The sequence below is a fragment of the Motacilla alba genome, chromosome 3, assembly GCF_015832195.1.
Source record: "Motacilla alba alba isolate MOTALB_02 chromosome 3, Motacilla_alba_V1.0_pri, whole genome shotgun sequence".
NCBI classification, from domain to species: domain Eukaryota; kingdom Metazoa; phylum Chordata; class Aves; order Passeriformes; family Motacillidae; genus Motacilla; species Motacilla alba.
This window is the reverse complement of record NC_052018.1, coordinates 51,128,564-51,142,409: the sequence shown is the minus strand read 5'-3', so window position 1 is coordinate 51,142,409 and position 13,846 is coordinate 51,128,564. Positions and strand designations below refer to the sequence as shown.

Here is a 13,846-nt window from a genome sequence, read left to right as displayed (position 1 = left end):
ACAAGAATGAGCAACACAACCTGCACACAGGGAGTCACACGTGCCATTTGGAGTTACACTTGCCATTTCAATCCCTTGCTGAAGGCACTCTGCTGCAGGGGGATGAGGAGCCCAAAAGGACCCATTTCCCTTTGTATAAAGGTTACTGTTCAGCACTGACATTCTGTAGCCTTCAGATTTTATGTTTAACTGGAAATAACAGCCCCCTGGCAAGCTCCTCTTGCAGCCTCCACAACATTTGATCAGAGTATGTACCTACCTGTGTAATGTGTGAATTAAGGAACTGCAGAATGCTTAGAAACAATTTTTTCCCATCTGCTAAGCTAATGACCTCTCCTAAAATGCCTATGAGCTCTGAACATTTCCTTTTCCACTTTTGTCTGCATAATCATATTACAGCCTGACACCCAACAGTGTAAATTAATCAGTCTTCTTTGATTTTATTTTCCATGCAGATTCTTCAGAAGTCTTTTTTTTTCTATTTTATCTTAATAAACACAGAAAGAGAGAAAAGGCAAAAAACAGATAGCATTATCACCGAGTGAATCTTTCTGCAAGCTGATATATCTATTTCTAGATAGATTGAAACCAAGACCATTTTAGAGGACATACTCTGCAAAGATGTGTCTTTCCCTGAAACGCACAGACCTAAGTGCATTTCTTAGTGGAAATTCCATAGGAGGGTTTCTTGGGGTTTTTTTGTGGAAGTATGGGTTAAACATTTCAAAAGAAAGCCTGGAAGTGATACTGATAAGTCTAGATCATTGAGGGATTATGCTGATGTTGTAGTATTCAAAATATTTTCTCCTTGTTTCATATACTGGGATTTAGTTCTGCATTAAGACCTATATATTCAAAAGGTCAAAAATATGAAGGTGCTTGTCATGGTCTCCCAATGAATGCATATCCTTAGAGATGGTGGATTCTCTTTTACTAAACTTCACTCAGCTCTGGAGATGAGTAGAGCCTACATCTCCTCTCCAGAGCCTTGCATGAATCTGGATGGAAAATTGCAGATAGGGAGATTTCAAGGGACTCTTTCTGCAGATGACCTCTTGTTCTCCAAGAGCTACCAAAGTTTAGAGGCATGGTAACATTTTTCTCTGGTCTTCTCTGCTGCATCTTTATGTTTCACTTTAAAATGAGCAGCTAAAAGGTTTGTTTTCTAACCTGTGTTTTTCTTTCAAAAAAGTGCAGAAATAGTTCTGCATTTTCTTGATTGCAGATGAACAGGCACAACCTTTCACTGAAAAGTCCCTGTATGCTAGTCTCTTTTTAAAACCATGGGTCACATTCTGCTCCTTACAACATCAACCAAGCCACTACGCCTTTGTTCAATGAAATGGAGGTTTAGGAGAGCGCTGTCAGAAAATAAATCCCTACAGATACTCCCTACACAAAATCCTTGCTCATGTATGCTGACATAGGGAAAAAAGAAAGAGCAAGATTTGTTCCTGCCTGAGAAGTTTCAGCACTTCTCCCTCAACTGCAGTCCCTCCCATCTGTGATGACTGTGTGAAGACCAAGGACAAACAAAACCAGCTATTCTTGCTCAGTTCAGGGCTGTTTGTGTCCAATACTCCATCTCAGACTCCTCATGGTCACAAACAGCTCCAGAAACCTGGCTCTGATACAGAAGTCTCTGCAGGGCTGACCTGACAGTCTGCATTTTAAGGGCCAAATAAATGGTTTCACCCAATGAATCCCTCTTCCCCTCCGAAGGAGGAAAAGATGCATCCACAGAGAAACGGAACTAATTTCTGTACTTCTCAGCAGGGAACTCCCTAAAACACTGGTAGTCACAGCCAAAGAACATAATTTTATCATATAATAGGGAGGTTTTTTTGGCTTTTAATTTAACCACATTTATTATGCCAAACAACAAGCTAGCTTGTTCATTTCAAAGGAGAGCCTAAAAAAGACAAAGATGACCCCCACAGTGTGCAAAACTCAGCAGCAGGAGAACACTGGCAAGGCTACGAACATTTAAATAAAGGGGAACTTCTCTGTTTGCTTAGTCTGTTCAAGGCAGTTAGGAAACAAGCACAACGAATTAACTAAATTTCTTTAGGAATGGCAGATGCTAATGAAACCCTGTTAAAATGTTTTAAATGTTTTAAAAACAGCTCAAAAGAGGTACAGAATACAATACAGCATAAGAAAAAAGCTACTTACAGGGCAGCAAAAGAGGAGGCTGATGAATACCAGAAACACCCAGAAACAACTGGAAAGTGATCTCAATGTCTGTCTTCTCAGCTGACTACAGCAAAACACCAAGGGAAAGCTGAACTGTTGCCAAGAAGGAAGATAAACTTGCATACATTTAAAATAAATGAACAGATGACAAATTCACATACAGAGAGCATGCCATACAGGTAGACTTCTGGACTTCAGTCTTTTCATTCAGGGCACTTCTGGTACAAAAGTAAATCCTTAACAACAGTGCCATTAAAGGAATTCTCCGTCCTCTCATAATGGAAGGCAAATCCCTCTGCACCAGCAGTGCTGTTATGTTCACCCCAAAGGTGGCAACTGCTGCCTGGACACCGTGTAAGCAACAGGCTGTGGCTGTTCTGTGGCATCCTGTTATCCAAACAGAGAACATGCCACTGTGGCATAAAAACTGCTTTCACACTGCTCTAAGATAAATACTACTTTGCCAACACATTTTCAGCAAGTATCTAAACCAGAGTTTGTATTTCAGCATCTAAACACAGAGAGTTTCACAGCAGACAAGAAAGCTAGCTGGAAATAACCACACTGCTTAATTTTGCATTAGCTATCAGTTGATTTGGATGAAGAATCAAGAAGCCTGCAAGGCTTCAAGGGGGTCATTTAGTATGGCTTCTTGGTAATCTGCACAATTCTGCCTCCTAAAATGCTAAGTATCTTAAAGTTCATGGTTCAGGTATGCCTTCAGTCCCACAGCATGGCTTCAAGAGGGGCCGGCATGAGCTACAGAAGAGAGCCACTCTGCTCAAGCGGTGCCAGCAGCTTCAGATTGCACTGTCTCCACAAAAATAACCTGCCATCACATAACTACAAGAGAAGCAAATTGCCACTGGAAAAGCCTCTCTGCTTGTAAAAATCAGAAAGGCGGCAGCAATTTGAAGCCGCACACATCTTGTGAGCCATGTACGTCAGCAGGGCAAGAAAAGGGAAAGAAACAATCAAGAAAAATTAACTTCTTGGTTGAGGAAATGATTCAATGTTCTGTACCAAGTCAAGGTTGCCCCTCTCTGACATTTTTCAAGGGTCAGTCACTTGCAAATGGGGGGGGGGGGGGGGCGGGCGCTCAGGGGGAGGAGGGGTTTTATTTACCACTGAATAGGTAAATTTTCTTCTGTTTTTCCAAGACAGAAGACCCAAGCTGAATAAAATTCAGCTGCTGTAAATCTAAAGCAATCCCACAGGAGTTATGTTTCTCTAGATGAGCATCGGGACAACTGAGAGAGGGGTCTTGCCACAAATGGTTCACATAAGCTGATTACTTATTTACTAGAGCGAAAAAGGGATATTTCAGCGAATATCAGTGGACACATAAAGTTAGGTAGCAGGAACAGAAAATAATTTGCCTACATAGATATTCCTTTTCTCTACAGCATCGTCTCTATTTCAAATATTTAACCTAGACAGAAAAAAAAAAAAAGGTTAAAAAAGGAAACATTTTGTTTAAATGGCTATTTATTTAGCCTTCAAACAACTTATGTATTAATTTGGGTACAGTATGAAACCACACTAAAGTCTACACCAATGTATTTGACAGTTCAGCTCTTGGCAAGTATAACCTTTTCTTCCCCAGATTCTCTCTTGGATGAACATTCTTTTCACTGCACTTTCATGTTGAGAAATAATGAAATCACTTCATGAAACACTATACAAACTTTGTGAAGGGCTCAGAGAACTCCTGCCTGTTTCACAGCTATTAGTTATAAAAATGCTGCTCCAGAAAGTTATTAGAATATTAACAAAGGTCAGCATTTTAAAGCAGATATGGGTACATCACAGAGAGATTACTGTATTTCAAAATACTTCAAAATAAATTGTGCTACTTTTCAACTTCCACCTCAACACTTTTGCCACAGTAGCTAATACAATGAAGGGAGCATAAATTTACAGGAAAACCACAATCTTGCCTGAAGCTTTTAGCACTCTGTAAAATTAATTTTCTTCTTGTGCATACCAGCTATGCCTATTTTATTGGTTTTGCTCAATTAACACCATCCAGAAGAAAATTCAGTGATGTGCCTTTCTTTGGCCACTAGTTACAAAATATGCTCAATTTATTTTAGAATAGTTGGCAAGGCAAAGCAAGAATGGGTTTCTAATTAAGAACCAGGATCTGGAGAGAGTAATGTGAATACAGGGAGACAGCGAATGTTATCAGAGTCACACTACCTGCTCCACAGTGGCAGAAAGAAGGTGTGTCCTTGATACCATGCTGATGCTCACACACAGCCCAGCTGGGGTAATGCAATGGCAACAGCACCAGTAGCCCTTTTCCCAAGCTGTTGTTTTCCTTCCATTCCCCTCCCTTCAGTAATTCATGACTGGTACAAGCAGGGAAGCATCAAACTGTGAATGTTATCTCAAGCTAAAATGCTGTCTTGTTCCAAATCTGTTGCTCACCTGAAGACCAAACCCCATGCTTTTACTACTTTCCTGGACAAATTGTTAGTACAGTCAGTGCTTTGAACCACAGGCTCGGCCCAAAATGCTTTCTTTGCATACATGCCCTTTGAAACCTGACATTTTGTGTATTGGTTTTGGCTGTTTTATAGGTACCTAAGTGCTGAGGAGTGGTAGAAAACACCATGCACATACAAAAGGTCTGTTGATGGGTTCTCTCTATTCTATTTTGAAGAACAAAAGCACATATATTACACATCTTTGCAGCTCTTAGGGGATTCTACCAGCTAAAGAATAGATTTTTCTGAACAGTAACTGCAGCTTCCAAAACTGCGACTTAGAAACCAAACTTTCACACTTTGAAGTTTAGTAAGTGGCTTGGTGCCAGATAAAATAATGATCTAACAGCTTCCTAATATGCAGCAGAATGCTTTAATGAAAGTTTGCCCATTACATATGCAAGGACAGGTTATTTGCTGTAAACTCAGATGAACTTTGTTGGTCTTGCAGCATTGAGTGCATTCAGAGTCTCCCAAACAACATAGTTGGGTTGTGTAAAGTCCACCGCAGCACATCATCATTTATGAAACCACTTTTGCATTTCAAGGAATTTATTTTTCAGAAAATTCTTCTGAGATTCTTACTTGCTGACTTTTTCTACAATAAGAAGTTCTATTTATCAATTTGTTAACATATGGACAAAGTATTCTGAACTTGAATTTAGTGCATTTGAGAAGCTCAGTTAAGTCTTTTTAAAGTGCGTTTGAGAAGCTCAGTTAAGTCTTTTTAAAGACCAACCAAGCTATCTTGTATGGAATTTTTGAAAAAATCAAAATTAGACCATGAAAGATATTAACGGATGGATAGCCAGAACGTTCTTAGGTTTATGAGACACATATAAAGGCATTTCAGCTTATTTGTAACATTCATTTATTTTGTATTATTAGGTGTGGACATCCCTACACTGATGTCTGAGGAGATATGGCATCCAATTATCCAGTTTCTTTTATTTCTGAATGCTCTTGCCATAGCCATTAAGGTGAGATAACTAGGGATGAAACAAAGTTATCTGAATTTCATTGGATATGAAATTGTTTGGGGTGATCCTAAAACTAATAAACCCATACCTTTGTCTAAAGTGAATAAAGGTGGAGCTAAGCCCAGTGCAAGTAGTCACTTGCAAAGTAAAACCTTCTGTGGACTGCTGCGATGAAGGCCCACTACTGTCCCTGGAACTGATCGTGCCTTTTTTTTTCATTTCATACACCACAATTCTTCACAGCATCTGGGGAGTGGATTTTCTTCATTCTTCAGCCAAGACCATGTCTATGTATGAGAGGTGCTCTGTCACCTTTGCTTGAGGTAGCAGATCTGCAAAGTACAGAGAAGCCAAACTGCAGAACTAGATGCCAACGTTTTTTCTCCCAAGCTGAATGCTTCAGAAAATTATTTCAGTCCACAAATTTCATATATGAAGGAAGAGCCACCTGGAACTAACCAACAGATAACACCTAGGAGAAGGGCCTGCCTAGGGATCCTACCCATCACAGACTTTGCCCTGCTCTGGTTGCCAGGCAGCACCTGCATCTACTCACTGCTCACTTCAGCTGATAAAGAAATCATCACCTCTCCAATGACTCCCTCAAACCACTGGGCACGGTTCATTCTTCCTTTTGAAAACATGCACAGAGGAATACCTTGGGATTTGAAGAAAAACTGCCTAGAGCTGTTGTTTCCTAGGTGAATGCTTTGATCCTCAGGGAAGAAATTAGGTTGAGCAATAGCACTTTCCACTGTGCAGAATTATTGTAACTGAAATTCTATTTTTTTGATGTCAACTCCAGTTTTGCCCTAGTCTTCACACTTTAAACATTAAGGCAATGCTTTTACTGAGTGAAAAAAAAAAGCCCATGTCACAAAATTTGGGGGTCAGGAATGGCATTTTTCAGGCAACCACCTGAAATACAAAGGAAAAATATTATTCTTGTAACCTAAAGAAACCTTCTTTTGTAATTTATGCAGTGACTATTGCTTATACAAGAAGAGTCCTTGAAACCAGGCAAACATTCATAACTTCCACATTTCCAGCTGAGTACTGTAATAACTGTTCTTGTTTTCTCCCTACAAGCCATGAATTCTTTCCTGTCCTTTTCTCCAATTAGCTCCTAGCTAAAAACTGGAAACTAAAAACTGTGTGAAGAACAGAGCTTTTAGAAAGGGTTAAACCAAACATGAGCAAAACCAAAACAAAATCAAACCAAAACATTACATATTTATTTAAGTAAGACTTGACACTAATAACATTGGCTACGCTGCAAGGAATGTTTCTCTGAAGGAATACTTTTCCTGTCTTGCCAACATTACATTACCAAAATACTGACAAAAGACAAAAAAGGACCTCAACAAGACACTGTTCTCTTCGGGACAAGAGTAACAAAGCATCTTATGACATTTACATGCTTCTTGAAACTGGAAGTAAATGAGGTCAATCACAACACAGACTTACTGATCTGATGACAGGACAGTTGTAATTGCCTCTCTTTACATGCTATGTTGACTCACCATACCTAATAATTTGTTTTTCTGCTCTCTCTCCCTAGGGGAATGGTGGTTAGAATTTGTCCCTGCCAATTATGAGTTATCACACCTATAAAGAAAGTAACTTCATTAAAAGAAAATTGAAGAGTCAGTTGTCAATTGTTTATATTATTTGCATGTACCAAACTTAAACAGTGATTATTTACACTGGAGAGAGTTATTTGACAGTTTTAATACAACTATACTCAGAAAAAAAACCAATGCCTCTTGCCAGCCTTTGGTAAAGTTTAAGTGCATGGCATACATTAGTTTGTGAGGAATACTGGAGTTAGAATTCTGAAAATACAAAAGGAGGTCAGTGTAAGTTGTTAGACACACACAATTCTAGAGATAAAGAGACGACAAACATGTCCAAAATCAGCAGAAGTTATTTATGCAATTATTTTCAACAGTGGCCAAAAAAAAAAAGTTATATACTTCAACACAATTTTAGAAACTTTATACTCATTAATCCACATTAGAAATTTGACCTTCCAGTCCCTTCAATTTTAAGAAAGAAAATAAATTCTGGAATTTTCCTAACGTTATTTCAGATTTATTTTTAAGTCATTATTTCAGACTACTCATAGGCACACTTTGGATGATGTCTTTGTATCTGCTCTATGAATTCTATATGAATTCTGACTCTGCTGCTGAAGAAAAGCATGAGCTTGCTGAGCTCTTCTCAAAGTCAGTTGAGGAGGAGAGAGAACAAGTAATATAATTAGGAAGAGTACAAAGTAGTTCAACTTTATTCTGTTTAGTCTTCTGAAAAAGAGCTCTGCATATAAAAATGAATTAGGGTCACTGCTTCTGGGACAACTAAAAAAAAACCTATTTAAATCAAAGCAAGGAATCCTGCTTGACTTTGCTGAATACTTTCTGAACAGATGGAGTGCATGAGACATGAAGAAAGGTCTGGGAAGAAGCAGACTCTGGTGGCTTCTCAGAGGCTACAATCCACTGATGCTTGCTTCAGAATTTCAACACCCATAAATTTAGGAATACACTAAAATGTCTGCATCCTGAAAAAAAAAAAAAGAACAATCAACTCTTTCATGGTGAAAACAAGTTAACAAAACAAAGTTCTTCTGCTCAGATGGGAGTAAATGGATGAGGCAATCAGGTAGAAATCAGTAGCTTAAACTTCAGCATTGGTCATAACCATCTTCTTCCCCAAGCACATTTACAAGGCCACGGAGACAGGCTGGCATAGGTTTGAACTATGGCACAAAATCAGTCAAGGTGTTGACTGGGTGTGAAACATGTTTTACACTTTTCTCATGCAAGAAGTCATTCAGTCTCTTGCCAATGACACCTGGTTTTGATGTATGTGGTTTAAATTTTTTTTTTCCCCATCTGTCTTTTTGCTTAAATGAACATGTACCCACTGTCTTTGGCTCATTTCCTGCTCCTCCTCCCAGAAATTCCTCCACTTTATTTTGGACCCTGAATACAAGTTCTTTGAACTTGCTTGAGGCTGGAACTCTAGACAGTATTATTTATTCATTTGCTGAAGCAGAAAAAACCCTTCATTTTTGCGATACTAAAATACCTCAGCTAAGTGTTGGTTGGAATTCTGTTCTGCCTTCCTCCTAATTACTTCTATGGCTTCTTGCCAATCACCATTTTGAAAAGTCAAATACCAGCTTCCAGATGAACACGAATGTGAAAGACAACAAAGAATCATTCTAAATAAAATATATGGTAGCATGAAAGGAAAGCAAACGTTTTCTTGCTGGGACAGCTGCCTAAAAGTCCTGGCTAAGCAACTCTCTTATGAAGACAAGGCAGGGTTTTGTCAAAATGGGAGTTTGTCCACATCTCAAAACCAGCACACTTTTCATCATGTCACCAAGGCTCTCTTGCTGAAGAACAGCAGTGTTACCCTGCATTGCGTGTAGGTCTCTGGGAGAAGGACAGGAGGAGGTGACTGGGAAAGAGCCAGAAGCAGAGGATATATCAAGGCTGAAAACTCAGTTTTATAAAATCATAGAATAATTCGGGTTGGAAATCATCTACTCTAACCTCCTACTCAAATCAGAGTCAATAACTAATTCAGATCACACTTATCAGGGATTTGTCCTTTCAGCTATTGAATAATTTCAAGGATAGAAACTCCACAACCTCTCTGTGCCAGGGTTTCACTGTCATCACGAAGAAAAGGCTCTTTCTTACCTCAGGTCTGAATCTGTCCCCTTCTAGTTCATAACCATAGTCTCTTGTTATCCTGCTGTGCAACTCTGTAAAGAGCCTGGCTTCACTTTCTCAGCAACATTAAGAGAAGGCTGGTCTGTGTTCTCCAAGCTGAACAAGCCCCTCTTCCTCATCCTCTCCTCAAGTGTTCCTCCCTAACCAACTCCTGCTCCAGTTTATCAACATCCTTTTGGTAAGGCAGAATCAAAACCAGACAATCTTTCATACATGGTCTAATGAGTGCTGCCCAGGATGTTGTTATGCCTTCCTTGGTGAGTAAAGTTTAGTTTACTGCGGGCAATGCACAGAGCAGGGTAAGATGGTTACAGTTACCAAGAGTTTTCAGGTTGAGCTGCTCAATCCAACAGGTGTGGAAAAGATGGGGAACTATCCACTGATACAGCAGGAATCTGTATTCTAAGAGTCTTCATGTTTTGGAAGCTGGGCATGGTGACAGATTTCCAGTTTGGCTGTGAGACGTACAGAACAGAGCATGTGGTACTCCAAATCAGGCATCAAAAATCAGCTCTTTTATTCTCAATAGGGCTGGCACCGAGTCCGGTTTCCAGATGGTTTTCTTGTTGCATGTTTCTGTTGCTTAGAGGAACACAGCATAAGCAGAAGGGGAAGCCCTTCCCCACAAAGAAGGAAGGAATCAGAGAAACAGAAGTAAAAACATGAAGAGTGAGTCAGTAATTATTAAGTTGCGTCACTTTCCGTGTCACTTTTCTCCACTAAGGAACCAGCCATGGAGGCTCTCACTTTTATGCCAAACAATTCAGTGTTTGATTATGCTGTCTGCAGTAGCTTTGGCTGGCATTTTCCAGTCTTATTTACACAGTTAGATGCAAAGCAACCCATTAAAATGCTTGTTATTTATTAATAAATGTGGTGTTTGAAAGGACAGATGCTCTTGTTTACCATCCCCTCAGATATCAGTCAGTCTTCATATCATACTCTATGCTATACAAAGTCTGACTTCTTTTGTTCTTTATCTCCTTTTGATATTTAATTATTCAAACTGCTCGATGACTGCATTAGGGTCTGTCTTAGTTGTTTCTATATTCGTAAACTTTCCTTACAGGTCACTGATTGCACATTCATTTATTAATCTAATTAAAAGCCAATGGGAAATTTCAGTTTAAGAATTCGAACCCTGGAGTAACTGTGGCTTCTAAAAGATGCCCAACACAGCTGCAGGGCACATACCTAATACAGTGGGGACATGACAAAGTTGACCTAGAAGACCGCTAATTACACTCACCTTCAACTATGTGTAGGTGTTCCATTTATGTGTGACATTAGAGACCACTTACTACCTAGCAAAAGACATCTCAAACACAATAAAGGATAATGTAAAATCAATAAACTGAAGCACACTATACAATCAAATGTCATTTGAAATCCAAGTTGTAGCACTACACACCATCGTACTGCACAGCTCCAGTACACATGAGCACTCAATCGCATGTCCAGTTTTCATAGCTGCATCCTTAAAAACAAATTCTTAAGCACTCTGTACAACTGGGGCCATAAATACTTATTTCATCTTATTTTCTAATTCTGTCTTTCAAAATAGCACTTGGAGGCTTAAGAGAGACTACCAGCACACAGAAGGTCCAAATGGTCAACTTTCTGTTCTTAACTCTGCAGAGTACTGGGCACTGCTGATGTCTACAATTCTCTACCTCTGCTGGGGAGAGGTAAAAGCTGTTTAGCAACTTAAAGGATCAATCCCTGTTAAAATTAAAGAAATGTGAAAGACTTCACCAGAAAGGTTTCTTTAATTGGGAAAATTTTCTTTTCTAACATTAAGAGTTTTCCCCGCCATCTGATTTCCTGCAACAGACTAGGTCATTCTTGTAGGACTATTTTGCTGCTGTGGTCTTGAACCCAGGCCCTGAGGAGACCAACAGAGCAAAGATACAGCCAGTTACAAAAAACATGGTTCCCAGGATACCATCCTGCCTAAGGGCATCCATAGGAAGCTGTGCCTGGGACTTTTGGCTGCTGCTGAGAAGCAGTAGCTGGGATACAGAGGAATTGGGGCAGGATGCACAATAGCATCTAACTCTACTGCACTTTCAGCCTTTGCCTCTTGACCTTCAACCCATCCTTATAATTTCCTCACTCTTTACCAACTTTTCTCTTTACCTTCCATCTTACTGATGCAGAATTCAAGGTAATAAATAAGCATTGCAATCTTACTACTTTTTTGTGTCAACTACAATTTGGCTTGAAGCAAAAATGCAGATTGTGGCAGGCAAAATGCAAACTACCTTTGCACAGACATAAGCAGTGTATGGAAAGAGGAGCACCTGTGTCCCTAATCCTGCAGCAGCTAAGGAACAAGTGTAGCATTGCTCCCAGCTGCACTGTAAAAAGGCAAATGAGTGTTTGCAGCATTACAAGGGTCAGCAAGTAGCATTTTGAAGGGTAATTCAATTTTAACCCCTGGTCAGAGATTTGCCAAAGACAGAGAAGGCACTTCAGGCTTGCCACTGTGTGTAGTACAGCCACATAGACGCCAGTGTGTCAGTAAAACACCTTTCTTCATGTGCCCTAGCAGAAAGCAGACACAAGCAGAGCCACACAGACACAGCAGAGCTCCAACCAGCTTTATCTCCTGGCTCTCCAGAAAGAGCCACAGACTCAAATGGGGCTGGGGAGGAAGTGTGGCTAAAATAATTTAATCTTTCCCATTATATTGTAGGGCCTATTGTGCTTGTTTGTCTCATGGAAAGGGAGAGAGGAAAGAAATCTCCCCCGAACATCAGTATACAATCTTCTGTGGCTTGCAGTCACAAATCAGCAAATTCAGAGACAGATCTGTGTCTGAGCAAGGCTACAGCTTCTTTCCGTGCAGGTTATCACACTGTGCACAGGATTTTTAAAGCACAATTATAGCCTCTGACATCCTACCTAAAGGAGTGGAGTGGTCACCATGGTAACACCTGCATCACATGGCAGTGAACACCTGATACCAATCAATCTTGAAAACATCTTTTTAAAGAAACAGCCTCCTGGAAAACTGCAGATGGAGATTTCTTTCTGAAACTACGAAGATGCTGTCTTATAACAAAAATTAAAGTTTTACATTACCATCTTTTTATCTGACTCTCCCTGCATACATTCCTATCCTGTATAAGTTTATGAAAGTGATAAAAAATAAAAAAGGCAATGGTGCTGTGTTGAGAAGAGTGGCAAACATCGTAGTACAGCTGGCATGTAAATGATACTTTGCATTTTTCCCCCAAAGCCTGAACTGTGGCTTCTGAGAATATAGCTATGCTCTGGTTGCTAAAAATAGAAACATGCCGACTGTAGTGCCCCACCACCTTCCCAGGAGAACAGTTTTCCCTCAAATGTTCAAAAACCCCAGAAATGTCATCAGCTTCTTTTTCCCTTTTTGCTTTCTAAATCTGCAATTCAACTTCATTAATTAGAGTTGTATTCCTTCATGGGGGTACAAGAAGAAAAATATGTTTAAGGAAGTGATGATTGCACTCAGTTTGGCACTGTGGGTTTCTGAAGCATATTCTGCATTCCAGACACATCCAGCAACTAAAGAGCAGATGTAGTTGCTAAAGCCTTTGTGTTTTTTTGGCAGGTTGTTTTATTTTTCAGCTCAGTTCCAGCCCAGTAGCCTTTGGGTTCTCTGTGCTGTGACTGCTCTTCTGCTTCTTTCAAGTCTGCCACCTCCTCTTATCCCAGTAAGGACAAATAATCACAGAAAATACCTCATGCACAAAGTTCAACAGCCTCAGCAGTATTTCCAACATAGTCTTGTTATTTCCCATTTAATTCTATCTCACGTTACTGCTACTTTCATTATTTGAGAGTCTGCTTCTTTCCTTTGAAAAATACTTTTTTTTTTTAGCCTCCATCTTTGTCATCTTCCATTTCCTCTACATTCACTTTTTCAAGTAATTCAGAGCTATAATCATCCGTTCTGATAGTGCCTCTCCTTTACTGAGTAAGATTTCAGAACAGGAGAGCCACTGAATCTGCAAATACCATTGACTGACAAAAGTTGGATATCCAACTGCTGTAGAACTGAAAACAAATCTGCACAGAAACTCTTTCAGCATCCTGGAGACGCGTGGAAAAACCGCATGAGTCCAAGGAGGTAACGAGACATGCTTTCATAAACTCACTAAAGTCACTGGAACAGGCCCCCCTCTGCCATGCCCTCCTCACTGCTGAGCAACCACAACAGATTATGTGCACAGGAACTGATGCCACAGGTGGTTTGAGCTCATGTCTACACTGCACACAAAAGCGGATTAGGAAAATGCTTCCAAAACTTATTTCCAGGGTTCTGGTTATATCCAGAACTAACTGCTTAACTCATCAGATGGCCACTTAGAAAAAAAGATGTGACTATTACTGTTCAAGAAGCGTGCTATCAGTATTTTTCTGAGAAAGAAAGTGCAGTAACTGG

General features: G+C 39.8%; 1 protein-coding gene across 5 annotated transcripts in view; it reads right to left on the bottom strand.

Moving 5' to 3' along the window:
* PKIB (cAMP-dependent protein kinase inhibitor beta) overlaps positions 1-13,846 on the bottom strand; it is a 53,730-nt gene that overhangs the window by 18,374 nt on the left and 21,510 nt on the right. Inside the window, exon 1 of one of the 5 annotated variants that reach the window (XM_038130840.1) lies at positions 2,176-2,395. The exons of the other annotated variants lie outside the window; for them this stretch is intronic. The gene's annotated coding sequence lies outside the window, so the exon portion shown is untranslated. Of the gene's footprint in view, positions 1-2,175; positions 2,396-13,846 lie in introns of those variants that run through there. 5 annotated transcript variants of the gene reach the window in all.